The sequence below is a fragment of the Schistocerca cancellata genome, chromosome 8 (genome assembly GCF_023864275.1).
Source record: "Schistocerca cancellata isolate TAMUIC-IGC-003103 chromosome 8, iqSchCanc2.1, whole genome shotgun sequence".
Classification (NCBI taxonomy): Eukaryota; Metazoa; Arthropoda; class Insecta; order Orthoptera; family Acrididae; genus Schistocerca; species Schistocerca cancellata.
Window position 1 is genome coordinate 366,488,896 of NC_064633.1, and position 17,040 is coordinate 366,505,935.

Below are 17,040 nucleotides of genomic sequence, written 5' to 3' on the forward strand. Positions count from 1 at the left end.
AGAAGCAGTTTTAGTTGAGTTTCAAGATTTATTTAATGCAGAAGGTCCACTGCCAGCAACAGATATCACACAGCATAGGATCCCAACAGGAAATAGCCCCCCAGTTTATAGAAAGCCTTATAGAGTTGCGCATCACTTACAGCCAGTACTGGATGAATTTTTAGAACAGCATCTAAAAGATGGAATCATAGAATATTCTGATTCGCCTTATAATTCAAATATTGTAATTATTCCAAAGAAGTCTCCCGACGGTACGAAACGATATAGATTTTGTTGTGACTACAGACACCTTAACAAACAAACTATCTCAGATGTTTATCCTCTTCCAAACATTACAGATATCATTGACAGTTTAGGTAACAGTAAATACTTTTCAACAATCGATTTACGTAGCGGATATCATCAATTGGAAGTTGCACCTGAAGATAGGCATAAAACAGCATTTTCTACCCCTGGAGGCCACTGGCAATTTAAAAGAATGCCTTTCGGTTTGAAAAATGCACCAGCAACTTTTCAAAGACTACTCGATGGAGTATTGCGAGGACTAAAAACTCAGCAATGTTGTGTATATCTAGACGATATTATTGTATTCTCCAAAGACATTAATGAACATGCTGTGCGTCTGCGTAATGTTTTTCAGAGACTTAGAAAAGCTAAATTAACATTAAATATGGAAAAATGTAGTTTTGCATTGACAGAGGTTACATACCTAGGGCATGTCATTAGTGAAAAAGGAATTAGAACAGATCCTCGATTAATTTCGGCAGTTAAGGACTTCCCAACACCACAACGCGTTAAGGAAGTACAAAGTTTCGTTGGTCTCGCATCGTATTACCGAAAATATGTTCAAAATTTTGCTGAAATTGCCCGACCCTTAACCCAATTATTGAAAAAGGGTGCAAAATTTCATTGGTCTGAAGATTGTGAATCAGCATTTCAAACCCTTAAAGATAAGTTAACACACAGTCCAGTATTAGCCTACCCAGATTATAATAAAGAATTTATTTTATCCTGTGACGCAAGTGGTCATTCAGTAGGAGTTGTTTTGAGTCAGAATATTAATGGCACGGAACACCCCATAGCCTACGCTTCGAGACAACTAACAACAGCAGAAAGAAATTATTCCACAACAGAGAAAGAATTGTTAAGTGTTATTTATGGCATCAAATACTTTAAATGCTACTTGTATGGTAGGAAATTCAAGGTTATTACCGACCACGCAGCTTTAAAATGGTTGCTTGGGTTAAAGGATCCATCTAGTCGTCTCACGCGTTGGGCCCTATGTCTTTCCGAAATGGATTTCGAAGTTATCCACAAACCAGGCAAAAAACACACGAATGCAGATTGTCTAAGTCGGAAAATAGCACTTTTGGAAGCAACAGGCCGAGATACTGAGGACTGGAGAAAGGCACAAGATGAGGATACAGATTGCAAAAAATACGCATCTCAAAAACAATTTTGCTTTGAAGATGGTGTATTATGCCGTAAAACAAAACTTGGACCGCGAATTGTTGTTCCCCAACACCTTAGACAAGAAATAATGGCAGAGGCCCACGATCATATCCTTGCAGGACACGGTGGACAGCGGACAACCGAAAGACGTGTAGCAGAGCGATTTTGGTGGCAAACCAGAAAGCAGGATGTTGCGCAGTACGTTCGTAACTGCATTGCGTGCGCACAACGAGCTGAACTTTCTCGTTCAAAAATACCCTTACAGAGGCTCCCCGAGGCTTCATGTCCATTTCAAATCTGTGGACTGGATCTCTACGGGCCCTTTCATAAAACACCTGCTGGTAATAAGTATGTTCTTATAATTATAGATCACTTTTCACGCTATCTAGCTATGGTAAGTCTCCCAGATCAGCAAGCAAATACCGTTGCCCAAGCTTTAGTTAACAATTGGATACTTAAATTTGGCGTCCCTGAAGCTATTATCACAGATCAGGGATCTAATTTTATGTTTGAACTAATGAAACAGCTATGCCACTTACTAAAAATACGCAAATTACGCACAACTCCGTTACACCCTCAGTGCAACAGACGCACAGAAAGAGTTCATCGGACAATTGGCAAGATGCTTAGTTATTATATTAACGAACAACATTCTAATTGGGATACGTATTTACCAATAATCGTGTCGGTATACAACGCCAAAACGCATGAAGCAACTGGCATGTCACCTTATGAAGTGGTTTATGGGAGAAAAATGCCGTCCCCTTTTGATGTAATCAGGCAGAAAAACGGAAAAGTCGGAGAAACAGTAAGAGATTTCAGTCGAATGATGAAAGATGTATGGAAAAAGGTTCAAAAATCTAATACAAAGGCTTTGGAACGACAGGAAAGATTAGGTAATGCCCAAGCTAAATATCCAAATTACAAAATCGGTCAGTGGGTTATGCTTTTAACTCCATACGTTGCGAAAGGAAAAACAAAGAAATTTGTAACAAACTACAGAGGTCCTTATCAAATTATTGAGATCACGTCACCAGTCAACGTTAAATTGCAACTGCCCACCCAAACTACTGTTGTGCATGTAAGTCGTTTAAAACCTTTTAAGGGCGCTCCAGATGTAATTCCTTCAACAATAGTGTCTGCTTTTCCGAAGGGTGGAGGAAGTACCCGAAAAGGAAAAAGAGTGGCCACGCCAGCACAACATACAGACATGGCACCATACAATCTTCAACCAAGAGTGCGAATGTCCTAGTGGAATCTCAGTAGACTGTGGATAGTATACATATGTAAGTAATTAATAAATGATAATGGTTTATTTTTTAAGAAAAAAAAAGTTGAACATAGAAACAGGTAGATCTTGTAGTTAACAATGTATTCCTTCTTTTCTTTATTTTTGTTTTTACTGGGTTGGTAGGTCCATAACCATGTTGTTTGCTTTTTTCAGAAAACGCCATGCAAAGCATTTCCTACACAAAACCTGTCCTACCTCAATGACTCCCTTGACAGTTCCCTTCTGAAGTCATTAGATACGTTCATAAACTCACAGCAAGACAAAATTGATGCCAATGTTATGATGCAACATGTCTTAAAATTAAAAGGTGAACACAAAACTAAAATTATAATGCTAGGAACGGGTATATCTGGAACCTTTGTGTTGGTGTTTCTGCTTTGTACAGTTCTCTTTTATTTAAGACGAAAAAATAAGCCAAATAATAATATACCACTTCATCAAATCCCTGTTAACTGGATACCACACTCTTAACTGATGTACTTCAATGGCTACTTTTGAGCATTAGTGTATTAATTTTGTTTATTGTACTTCACTCTTTACTAAACAGTCTTATGTTAAAATAAACAATACTGTAGAATAGTTATTCTTGCATTAGTATAGGGTAGATTAAACAGCTGTTGCTATGTAATTTTCTAAGTGAAAAATCTATTTCTGTTTATTCATTCTCATCAAGATTTGTTACACTTATTATAACCATTTATGTGTAAACTATGTGATTCATGAGCGCACAGGGCTTTTATAAAGTGATACAGTATTTTCAACATACTTAATGTGACGCATGTGTAAGTCGAGAGTTTTCAGTGCTTGTGTTTTTTCCGTGTGAAGAGTGGAGGAATGTTGAGTAGTAAATTCGAGGGCGAATTTCTCCGAAGGGTGGAGGAATGTTGAGTGGTACTTAAGTAAATAAATTAGTGAAATCAAAGTGAACTAGAAATTAGAATATAAATGGAAAACTTGGTTTAGTTTGGAGAGTTACATACTGGCATTCAGCGAGCCGAACAGCAGAACAGAAGAGACAATGACCGTGAAGTCAGCAAGTTCCACATAAGCGGGCGCTGTCGATTCAGCCGTCAGGGCATCGCCCGACCGGCTCACGTGTTTCTCAGTTGTCGCATGTGAGCAAAGGCCCTCACCTACATCCCAAGAGCCAATGACCGACGTTAAGAAGATTCTTCGAGAAGCTTTTCAACGTGACAGAAGAGGCAATGGCCGTGAAGTCGTTCACCTCCAGTAAACTGAAGTGAATAAATACGCGAGACGCAGTGGGCCCGACAGATGAAGACGAGAGGAAGACGAAGGCGAAGACGCAGACGAAGACGGAGACGAGCGACGAAGAAGACGAAGAAGAAGCGTAGCAGTTGTTTTAAGTTAGTTTCGGTGCTGAAGATCGTCATGCAAGAAGAGACTACATCATGCACAGACGCACCGAGTCCGCCGCTGTAATAGAATAGCAAGCAGCAGCCTCAGTGCCAGAAGAAGAAGTTAAAAGGTATTTTGAATACCCGGGTGACTCGTGAGGACGGGAAGGAGACGGCCTCACTTCAGCAGTCACCTGTGAGCTGGGATAAAGACCTGACAGCCGAAGACTGGCAAGCGGGAGTCCGTGGTTCGAGTCCGGGACACTGGCCTTCCCCCGCCGCGCCGCTCTGCTGGCCGACGCACAACACACGCGGCCGCTTAGAGAAGAGAAACACTGGGACGCCACATTCAAGGTATCACCATCCGATGCACGACGTCGCTCGCAATAACTAAACGGGCCACCTCGCGCTGCGCGTCTCCGGTCAGCTGGGCGAGACGGCGACACGAGATACACACCGCTACGCGTAATCAGACGCCGCCGCCGCCGCCGCCGCCGCCGCTGCCGCAGCAGAAGGCTACGCAAACGACACGGCTGCCGCTCTCCGAACCAGAACGTCCAGTAAGATAACAGTTGTACGAAACTTTCAATAAAAGTTATCTTATGTAAAAATGATGTTTCATTCGACCTCATACCCGAGCCAAGGAAGAACCCACCCTGCCCACATTTTGTAAGAGAGAAAAGTTTATTTATTTAATATTTTCACCCTGACAGAATGCTTGAGAATGCTCATCCTGACAATTGACAGCATCAAAAGAGAAAACCCAGTTACATTGAGTGACAGAAGTGTCACATTTAGTAACACAGCTGTTACATTTGATGTCAGAAGCCGTAGTAACTGTTACACTTTGCTGCGATTAGTTTATACACACATTCCCAGATAGTTAACAGATGTGGCGCCTTTCATTGAGTGCTCCTCAACTGTTAATCAAAAAGTAACATGATTGGTGCATACAGTTACGCGTTTCTGTATCATATCAGTTACATTTATTCCATAAATGATTGCGGACAGTACAAACCTTTTGAATGATCGTGAAAGGAACCAAATTCCAATACAATCGGTGTTCGATGTCCAGCTGCCGCAGAAATGCTTTCTTCAAGTCATCAGTGCCAGGCAGTTGTGGGCCTCGCGGGCTGGCCTGCTTGACGCATTCTGAAGTCTCGGTTTCCTGTCACAAAACCCCACACACGGCCTTAACGAGTTTCCCTTGCAATGTGAGAAGATTCTTACCATTGGCACAAAATCCAGTACATTTTCCCTCTTACATTTTGCGTTCTGTGCCCACCAATAGAAAGAGATTGAAATTTGGTACCAACCTGATAAATCGTAATATGTCTATTTGTACACCATAAGAATGGCTCTAAAGTCCAGAACGGCATTCTGCCTAGGGCGTGGCAACCCGAAATGCCTGGTCCTCCAGGCTGGAGCTGGATCATTGGGGCAGCTCCCCAGCGTTCCTAAAACGTTGATACACGGCTCAAGATATCTCACGAAAGCCTCCCATGAAAAATGCAACATCACGGAGATGGACATGTCTACGGAAAATGCCTTTATCTATGCCGCCATGGGTGTGCCATGGGTTTGAATATCAAGAAAAAAGAAGTTATCAGAGAGTTGGAAACAAAATTTATATACAGGTGTCAACAGAAAGGGGAGGGAAAATGAAATGATGGGAGAGTGTGTTCATTTATACTGCGAGGACAGGGCCAGGAGAGTTTGTCAGTAGTGATCCACAAAAGGCGTAAGCAGAACGTTAAGTGTTGGGAACAAATAAGTGAAAGAATAATGACTGTGGACCTTTCTAAGCATGGACTCGAGTGCAAGTTAGTGTCCCAACGAACGAAGCTGATTCACAAGGAAGGATATTGTACATAACTTATAAATATTGCGTAAAAATTGTGTGTTACGATGAATTGAAGTTGTGTTGCGAAAAAAATAACCAACACATCTGGTGATTAGTGATCATAACATGAAACAAGAGCAGTGACCTGAGATAGTGGAAAGAATGACCCACTTCTCATCTGCCTTGGTGGTCTAGCGGCAATTGCGCCTCGTTCGCCGAGCGGGAAAGTCAGTTCTTCTCCGCGTCATCGTAGCGTCGCGCGGGCCTGGACAGTTATGCCCCGCCGTTGTTCATGTCTTCGTGTGAGTTATATCATCATTTGGTCGGTATCGTTAGTTTTCGTATGTGTCCGTTGGTAGTGGCGCAGTCTGCATTATAATGTCGACCATAGTTTCCAAGTGCGATCCGAGAAGAGATACAGTAAGCTTTAGTCCTCACGAACCCACGCGTCTCGTGCCCGCATCTTTCGAGATTCGTAACTGAATCCTTATAACATTTTTTCAACATCTGATCAGGTTCATATTAGTTAGTTTGCTTCTGCTGACTATTTCTTGGTCGCTAAATTTTTGGATCCCCTACAAGTGGTCTAGGGATGGCGTCTTTGAGTAGTCCTTGGTCCCGAGTCCGGACCGCGCGACCACTGTAATTTGGAATAAAAATCACCTGCAGTTGCGGCAGACGACTTCCGGCATAAAAAATCACCCTCATTCAGTTAATGTCCTCTTCAAAGAGAGGGAAGGAGCTGGCACGGGTTAAGGAAACTCTCTTGTCCTTGTAGTGGGAGACTACCCCTAACGACGGAAGAATCAGCAATGATCAACTGCATGAAGATGCAGAAGGCATTAAAGACACATAGCATGTATCCACAGGATAACTGAAAAACTGTCATGATGATCTCTTTATTGGCAAAAGATTCCGGAATATTCCCCAAGTCGGATCTCCCAAGTTGGAAGTGACCGTGAGAAAAAGACGAAAGGATAACGTTCTACTAGTCGGGACGTGGAATGTCCGAAGCTTGAACGTGGTAGGGAAGCTAGAAAATTTGAAAAGGGAAATGCAAAGGCTCAGTCTAGATACCGTAAGGGGTCAGTGAAGTGAAACTGAAGGATGACAAGGATTTCTGGTCAGAGTAGTTTAAAGTAATGTCAACAGCCGTAGAAAATGGTATGTGGGAGTAGGAGTCATTATTAACAGGAAGATAGGGCAGAAAGTTACTTTTAACATTTCAGTGATTGGGTTGTCCTCATCAGGATCGACAGCAAATCAACACCGAAAACCACAGTTAATTTATGCATGCCATGTCGAAAGCGGAAGATGAGGATATAAAGAAAGTATATGTGGATACTGAATGGGTAACCCAGTACGTAAAGGGAGACAAAAATGTAATATTCGCATGGGATTGTATGCGGTTGTCGGCCTTGCACTATCTGCGCATTGGTATTATTTACGCATAAGCAAAGGGAGTAACATAAATATTTGACAAAATGAACAGTCATTGCGATGAAGGAGCGAGCAATAAGCTAGTTCAGGTATATGACAGGAATGATCGTTTGAAGCATAAAAGGTCTACTAAACATGGGCTTTAAAATGCATACGTTAAAAACTATGAGCACTTCGAGATTTGAAGTCCTCCTTCAAAGAAGGTTCTGTATCACAATTGCATAAGTTTTCAGGAAGTAAGCATGATTGCTGTTTTCCTCTTATACTGTTTATTTATACGTGTTATTAACTATGTTCAAATGCTACAGTAAGTGTTATAGAACTCTAATATAGTCTCATTTACAGTAGTTAAAGAGTTATCTGAGTCTCCATGTAGCTTTCTGTGTAAGAACTTTGCATTGTATGTAAAAAAAAAATATAAATCTTCCATTACGGTGGCAAAAATAAGGTAAGGTATTAAAGGGGTTACGGGAGAATATAGAGTGGTTCTAGGAACGGGAGAGGAAAAATCTAGTAATAACAAATACCCTGCTCAGCAATCACAAAAGGAGGATGAGTATTTAGAAAAGGCAGGGCGTTACGGGAAGATTTCAGCTAGATAACATCATGCCCAAACAGAGATTTCGAAATCGGATACCGTAAGTAATAGGGAGATGGTGGTGCTGGCGCTTTCTGGTATCAAATTGATATGCAAATTAATTAAATTTATCAGTTAAATACCCCCTCAACCACGCCCACTCCCTCACCCAGACAACGTAATATGTTTTTCTCAGAATTTCGAATTTTAGCAGGAATTTTGACTTCTGATAGGAATTTCAAATTTTGGCGGGAATTTCTTTGTCCCAGGGCTGCGCTGACATCCCAACCTATCCCCCCCTTGGAATTGGCGGGAAATTAAAAATGGCGGTTCCCTTTCCGGGACTTAAACACCGATCCTCCTGCAAGGAAAGCCCAAGTGCGCACCCATAACACAATTATACCATCAGAGGTACGTGAAATGGGCAGTAGCTAGTAGGGACGCAGCATTTGATCACGTTGGGGATACAAGGCGGGCCCAGCAGCTCTGCAGCCTCAGTTGCAGTGTCAGTCAGCATCTTGCGATTCTGTCACGCACCTGCTCAACTTGATGGAGCAGGGCAATCAGCTGTTATTGTCCGTTGAAGATCCCCAGCCAGCCCCTGACTCGCTGAAGAACACGAGGGCCCTAATCATCATAACACAGGTCGGTACTGGACCCCATCAAAAGCGCCATCACAGAATATTCCAGTGATACTGCATGGAAAAAGTGAGGATGAAGTGGATGAGAAGATACCAATTAAAACCTATGCACCACTGCTCTTCACTTCAGTGTATAATTTAACCGCTAGTGGTACAAGACGTTGGTCTAAAGGGCAACTGCAGATAGACACTGGCGTGCTGTGAGATCGCAAATGGAGCTGAAAGTATTAAAGTGCGGTTTACAGAGGTTGAATGGGATGAACTGTGTCATGCAAATGCCCACATAAAGCAGCAGTTGGCTGCTGAGTATAATCCAATCCGTCCTCCTCCGGTCGCTTTCGTGCTGGTCTAGCTCTATCCATTACAAAAGTGCCAATGACTCTGCGCTCGATGTGAAATACGGTGACACGACAATTTATCTACAGCACTCCACCGTTAAAGCTTTTTCAGTCTACAGATGGTACTATCCATTGCGTTGGAAAGACTGAACACATGGTTGCCTCGTGTTAAAGCTGTGTACAGAGACATTGCAGAGTATCTAAGTATGAACAGCGTGCGTGTAGACAACTTCGAACAGTGGGTCAATATGGTGCCAACGAAAATTATGGAGTGCCAATAAATAGGAGAGAAATACATGTTGAATTCTGTGCTTACAAGAAGAATCTATTTTCTGCAATCTGTACTGTATGTTAAGATAAAGAAAGAGCCTGTTGATATAATGCATCCTGTGTATGATTGCTAAATAATAAGGTATATAACCATGTATGTGTTTTTTTTATTTCTCACCTCCCATTATATTGCAAGTACTAAAGTTATTGCCACCAGTATTTTCACTGCAAATACATAACAGCAGAAAATTATGCCATTTAACGAAATTCTCCGTAAAAGCCCATTGCACACAAGTACCTGACAAAGTCAGTATCATGGAGGGGTATAGTTGTTATTATTTTCTATAACAACCCATTGCACGCCAGTACCTTTCGTAGGATGTGTCATGGGTGAAGCAGCAAGACTTTGTTGTTAGTTACTGGGGCTGTGACGGTGTGCAAGATGGCCATAAGAAGAATGTGTAGTCCCTCCTGACAAGATACGTACAATAATTGTAAGTCCATCCATCTGCGGCACGACAAATGTTCTTATGTCGCTATTAACACGTCCAGATGGATTTCGCTTTAAACATGTATGTGTACTTTCAAAACCAATGTTCCAGTCCAAATAGGAACTATTACATGATATATTGCAGGGTGTAGGTGGTGGGACATGCACGATATTCAGTGCCAGCAGCGATATCCCGCCAATGGAAAAAGTAAAGCCAATCACAGTGTTCATATTTGACGATGTTGCTGTGGAAAACCAAGATCAAATTCGGCGATATTTCCCTTTCGGCCGCCATATGGCTGTTGATTTATTTCTACATCTACATCTACATCTACATCTACATCTACATCTACGTGATTACTCTGCTATTCACAATAAAGTGCCTGGCAGAGGGTTCAATGAACCACCTTCATGCTGTCTCTCTTCCGTTCCAATCTCGAACGGCACGCGGGAAAACGAGCCCTGATTGCTCTTATTTTATCGTGGTGATCATTTCTCCCTATGTAGGTGGGTGCCAAGTCCAGTGTGCGATTTGTGTTTTTACCAGTGGGGGGGATGTCTTAGGGGTTTAGTATAATTATATATGTTACTAGCTTGGACCGTGGCGTTACCCATGGTTAAACAGTTATTTATAAATAGATGTTAATGCCGAATTTCAATATTCACGCGTATGCACTATCGGAAAAGCCATCCCTTGTTATATCTTTAAAAGTACATTATAGGTAAAGCTTATTTACAAAATCATCTACATACAGGTATACGAGGGGAATTCAAAAAGTAAAGGCACATTTGTGAAAAGCTGTACGTATTCTGATGATAGAATGAAACACGCGTTATTTTTCTACGTAACTTCCCTGGACTTCAATGCAGTTTTCCCGACGTTTTAAGAGTTTTTTTATTTCATTAGAAAATACGTTTTTCGGTTGCATCTGTAATCAATTTTGCACCGCAGCAATGATGTCTTCATCACTTTTAAATCTTCTTCCCTGTAGTGCTTCCATTAAGGGTCCAAACATGTGAAAATCGCTTGGAGCCAGGTCTGGACTGTGTGGTGGATGTTCCAGCACCTCGAATCTCAACTCCTTTATTGCGTCGGCTGTTCGTTTGGCAGAATGTGGGCGAACGTTATCTTGCTGCAGGATGACACCTCTTCACAATGTTCTACGACATTTGGATCTGACTGCAGGTTTGTTTCGTACGCAACACATCACCTCCACCATATAATACAGACCTGGCTCTAAAGCCTCGTTTACACTGGGGCGCGTCTTTCAACATTGTGGCATGCAACGGAAATATGGCGTGCGTCGTCTTGTAGCATGCTACAACAGCAACATCTTGCGGCGTATGTTGCATGCGGCAGGTTAATTTATACCAAAGCAACAGAATCTGTGCCACACTTGGGTCGGTCTTGCAGTATAATGGATGATAAAAGTGATCGAAGCGGTGACTTACTTGGTACTTGCACATGCAGGTAACAACGGAAATGAAAACCAAAGGAAACGAAAACGATGGTGAAAGACAAGAGTATTTAAAGAAGGTCCACGAAATAGTATCCTAGGAACTAGAAGCAGACGGTGATGCGTTATTTAGTAATTTTACGAGAATGTCGACTGAAGACTTTAATTACTTACTGCAGTTAACTACACCTCTTATTGTAAAAAAAAATAACAACTGCCAAGACAGTATTTCCCCAAGAATTCGATGGGCCATCACATTACGATTTTTAGCCACTGGCGATTCATACAAGTCAATAATGTACTTATTTAAAGTATCATATTCTGCTATTTCCCTCAAAGTGCCAGAATTATGTGAAGCTATTTCATTGGTGTTGAAGAATTACATAAAGGTAAGCACGCAACATTCAATACTTATTTCATTTAAGTAATGTTATATTGGCATTTTTAAACAAATTAAAATGGATATTAAAGAACTGTTAAAAAAATACTTATTTCTAAAATCGAATTAATTCGAGCTCTTCTGTTTCTGTTTGAACAAATTCGTCACAATTATTATTGTCCACATATACAATTTCACAGCTAGGTTTTGCAACCAATGTTTCGATGCTCGGAGTTTGCTGTTCATACTATCCCAAGGTCGCTTTAAAAAGAATATTTGAAAATATGTGCTTGACATATGTGGGAGGTACATGTTCTTCAAGAGCTATATCGCCGTCATCTTTTGATACAGTGTCCTCTGTGTCATCAGTCTGAAAAAACAGGGAAAGTAATGAGTATGTTTTACTTTTCAGATTCCAAAGGATACTGAAGAATGACAGAAGGTAGCAAGAAATTTCGAAGTGAAGTGGAATTTCCCTCACTGCACAGGAGCCGTATATGGCAAACATGTGCATATTATGTGTCCTCCGAATACTGGAAGTGAATACATCAACTACAAAAAAACATACAGCATTGTCCTGAAAATGGCAATTGTAGACGCAAATTTCTATTTTCAATATGTAAATGTTGGATGTCACAGGGACAGAAAGAGAAGGGAGGAGGAGATTGACTTAGAGGCGGAGAGAAATTGACATTAGTGAAGGGGAAAGTGACGGAGGGGGTCGGAGGTGATAGAGGAGAAAAGCAGATGGACAGAGAGAAGGGCAGGAGAAGATGGGGAGAGGGAAAAGAAGGAGACGGACATAAGGGGAAGGTAGAGACATCCGGGCAATGCCGAGTTTACTTACCTCATTTATAAAATTAATAAATCTTCATATGTTGTTAAATTACAACTTTGTAAATGATTCATGTAATATACGATACTCAAACTATACTAAAATATGAGCTGAATGAAAAGTAAAATTAAAATTTTTGTGTTGTTTTGTGCTTAATTTTAACACTCTGAAATTATAAGTGAATGTTAATTTCTTAAATCATCGTATTATGACAAAACCACAGTAAAGTGTGGCCGGTTCAGCTAGTACTACAGTATATAATTGCCATTCTAACTTACAGAGTTTAGTTGAAGAGACGAGATGAATGAGACTGCTCCTGAAGATTCGAGGGTTTGCCTGTTGGTTTGTCAAGGGCGCTTTGCTGCTGAGACTTGATCCACCTTGCTGCAAATTTTTCTGCATCGAAGCAATGCAGTGGAGGTCCATTTATTGAAATGAAAAGTAGATTTGAAATCGTCGGAATTTGTAAGTGATTTCTCTGATCGGTCAGTGTTAAATTCATGACACTAAATCCGCGTTCACATTCAGCCGTAGATATAGGTGTAACTTCGACTGCTTTCACAAGTTCTTTCACAGAATTGGGCATGTGTTGAGGATTTTCTTTATAGATTCGAAAATCTTTAACAAGTGATGCACACGTGCTTTCACGTAATTTAAAATCTACCTTATTACATAAGCGATAAATTGACGTGTCACCATAAAACAGACGTTCATAATCATCTGAAGGCCATGTATCTGAATTTACTACGGCTACATCCGAAAAGAAATCCAGGTCCTCAAAGCAGTTTTTTATATTGTCTACCAGAGACTGAAAAAATTTCTTCCGAAATGTCTGAAATCTGTTATATTTATCACAAGATGGTTCTTTAATTAATACCCCTTTGAATGCACGATTTTTCTCCAACTCTTTCACTATCATACTAATTCGTGGCGAGTCATTTGTTTTCAGTGTTTCAAGAGTTCTTATAGTCACGTCAATTTCCTGTTTTGCTTTAAGGACTGAAGAACTTCTGTTCTGCATAAAGAATGATAATACTTGCAGAACTGCTAGGGCCTCATAAAGCATAACTAATTCCATTACAAGCAACCACTTTGTGAGTTGTTTTAGTAAACCTTCAAATTTAGATCTCTCCTGAGTTGATATGGAACCATAATGTCTCAGTTTTTCAAAAAGATGGACAAGAGAATTGTGACTTTCAAGAAGAGCTCGAACAGCATGAAATGAGGAAGCCACACAACGTACGCGAAAAATATGGCCTAGTTGTAATAGTTGCGAGGATAATTCTTGTGAAACACTTTGTAGTAGTCCCTGATTTTTGGGACTTCGAGAAAACACAGAATATAAGGAATCTAAAAAAAACTGTATATGGTATACATCTGCTACATCATTCATAACATCGTGGACAGCTAATTCCATTTTGTGGTTCATACAATGAACGACAGTCAAATCCTTATGTAAATGACTACGCAACAGAGCGGCTACGCCTTTGTAAGGTGCAAGTATTGTTGAGGCACCATCTGTTGCGATACCTACAAGGTGGTTTTTTAGTACATCATTTGTAATGGCATACTTTTCAAGAGCTGCTAACAGTGTGCTGAAAATGCATTCTCCGGTCCCATTTTCTAATTCAACAATGTCAAAAAAATAATTGCAAGCAACTCCCTCAAAGAACAAACGTAAATATATTATTAAACAAGTTTTATTGAAACCGTAGTACTTTCGTCCATCATGATACTGAAGTTTGTACCCTATTCTACAAGGAAGTGAGCAAGAGTCTTTTTCATTTCTTCTCCTACAAACATAATGATATTTCGGCATGCATGGTCAGAATGAGGCATATTACCGACTGATAAACGATTAAGCTTTTGTAGTGCGATTACTCCAGGATACGATTTGAATGATAATTTCTGTTTAGCTATTAAATATGCAGATCTGAACAGCGAAGCAGTTGCGATTACTTTTTCTTGATGCTGCTTTCTCCACAACTTTTCACTTTCACTCACGCATTTTCTAAACTGTTCTTTTCTTTTATACTCATGATTTCTACGCATTTCATGTGTGATTTGCACTTTGCATGATGCCCGATTTTATCATTTAGTTTTTTGGCGTTCTTATCAGAAACACCAGCTAAAAACGCGTTATCGATACTCACAAGTTCACTGCTTTCCACCTTAAGTTCACGAAATTGTGAACACACTGTGCATATTACTAAGTTTTTGTCATTTACGGATAGCCACGGCTTAGTCTTTCGCCAGTTTTGAAAACGTGATAAGGCAACACAATTTCCTACTATAATTTCAAAAGTACTGTTACTCCCATTCCTACCTTGAGATGTGTCACAGTTTTCAGCCACCGGAGATTCAGTCTCTTCCCCTGTATTAGCACCATCATTACCGTTTTCTTTTTTATATTCACTGTCTATTTTAACTCTTTTAGCACCACTGTTAGAATCCTGTCAGAGTTTGTACACGTATCAGGTGATGCACTGCTCGTAAGGAAATCAGAAATTTTGCTTTGTTTGAATGACATCCTGAAATTCCGTAGTTCTTACAGGCCCGGACGCACTCAACTCACTAATGAAGCTACTGAAGCGGGAACGTGTGAAGATCGCCGTGTGTTTGGCAGGCGCGAGGCAACGAACGAACGGCACGAATTAATTTGGAGTACGCGATGCTGGGGAGCCTGTGTTAAGCTCCACCCACGTGGTTCCCGGTTAGCGAAGTCAGACTGTCCGATCCCGTCTGGTAGGTACCGTTGCTCACTTAGCACTACTTTCTGCTTTCGTCCCAGGCGCGTTAGTCCGCACCATACCGTTGCCTAAAGGTGGCCTAACGGTAAATGTTCGCACGGGTACCGGGCCGGTCACCACCCTGTGTCAGGGCCCGGGATGGGAATTTCAGCCCCCAGCTCACCCAACTCTGCGGTACGACTGCCACACTACTTCCCTCGCAAGCTCGCAAGTAAACGGATGCCGCACCTTAGACGAAAGCAACAATGACAACATGAGAATGATGATTTAGTTCTAAACGTTTTGAAATGCTTAACTACTATATAACACTTTTTCAAAATTAATAAGCAAACATATTAATAGTATTAATAGTAAGACTGTATTAAAAACTTTCAGTGATCGGCTCCACAAATTTAAATTACGTGTAAAGTTTTACTCCAGTGCGTGGGAAATAAACATCCCAGGTTGGGATGCATAAAGTAAAACCAGAGGAGGTGATGGTTTGATGGAGAGGGGGGGAAATCCCCCCCATCCCTCCCTGCAAATCGCACACGGGTGCCAACAGAACGTTTTCGCAATCGGAGGAGAAAACTGGTGATTTAAATTTCATGAGAAGTTCCCGTCGCAACGAAAAACGCCTTTGTTTTAATGATTGCCATTCTAATTCACGTATCATGTCTATGACACTATCTCCCCTATTTCGCGATAATACAAAACGAGTTACCCTTCTTTGTACTTTCTCGATGTTATCCGTCAGTCCCACCTGATGCGGATCCCACACTGCACAGCAGTAGTCCAGAATAGGGCCGACAAGAGTAGTGTAAGCAGTCTCTTTGGTAGATCTGTAGCACCTTCTAAGTGTTCTGGCAATCTTTGGTTTGCTCTACCCAAAATATTATCTATGTGGTCGTTCCAATTTAGGTTATTTTTAATTGTAAATCCTAAGTACTTAGTTGAATTTACATCCCTCAGATTTGTGTGACTTATCGCGTAATCGAAATTTACCTGATTTCTTTTAGTACTCATGTGAATAACTTCGAACATTTCTTTATTCAGGGTCAATTGCCACTTTTCGCACCATACAGATATCTTATCTAAATCATTTTGCAAGTCGTTTTGTTCATCTGATGACTTTACAAGACGGTAAATGACAGCATCATCTGCAAACAATCTAAGTCGGCTCCTCAGATTGTCTCCTATGTCGTTAATATCTTTATTTTATATGTGTCGATATTTTATCTTAGTCAGACATATTCCAGAAACCACAAACAGCTGGTGAGGTATAATGTAAACCTAATTATAGCATTCAAACAGAATAATCTGAATTTAAAAACATTTACCACGCTCGTGTAGGAACGAATTTTGTAAATATATGTGCAGATTGCTCGAATGACTCACAGTATGGGTTTCTCGTTACCGATAAAACAAGAAAACTGAATGATGGCAGGTATACACGGAATTTCCAGGAGTTCTTATATATATATAGCCATACAAAGAGGTGAGTACATCACTGTAAACGCATCACCATTGATAAATTCGCACGCATGACGGGACCTCAGATGAATAGGATGGGTGTACATAGACAAGACATTCGCTTGTATATGGACGCGATAATTCAAACTCTCGAACGTAAAGTTGGAGCCGTATGCTAGAGACATATTGTCATACCCTTCTGAGACTGAACGATACACTGAATGATCGATTTAATGCAGTGGAGAAGAATGTAAAGGACTTAACTGAAGGGGAAATAGCTGTTATTGAGAAGGGGACGTTATGGTTCAAATGGCTCTGGCACTATGGGACTTAACTTCTGAGGACATCAGTCCCCTAGAACTTAGAACTATTTATACCTAACTAACCTAAGGACATCACACACACCCATGCTCGAGGCAGGATTCGAACCTGCGACCGTAGTGGTCGCACGGTTCCAGACTAAAGCG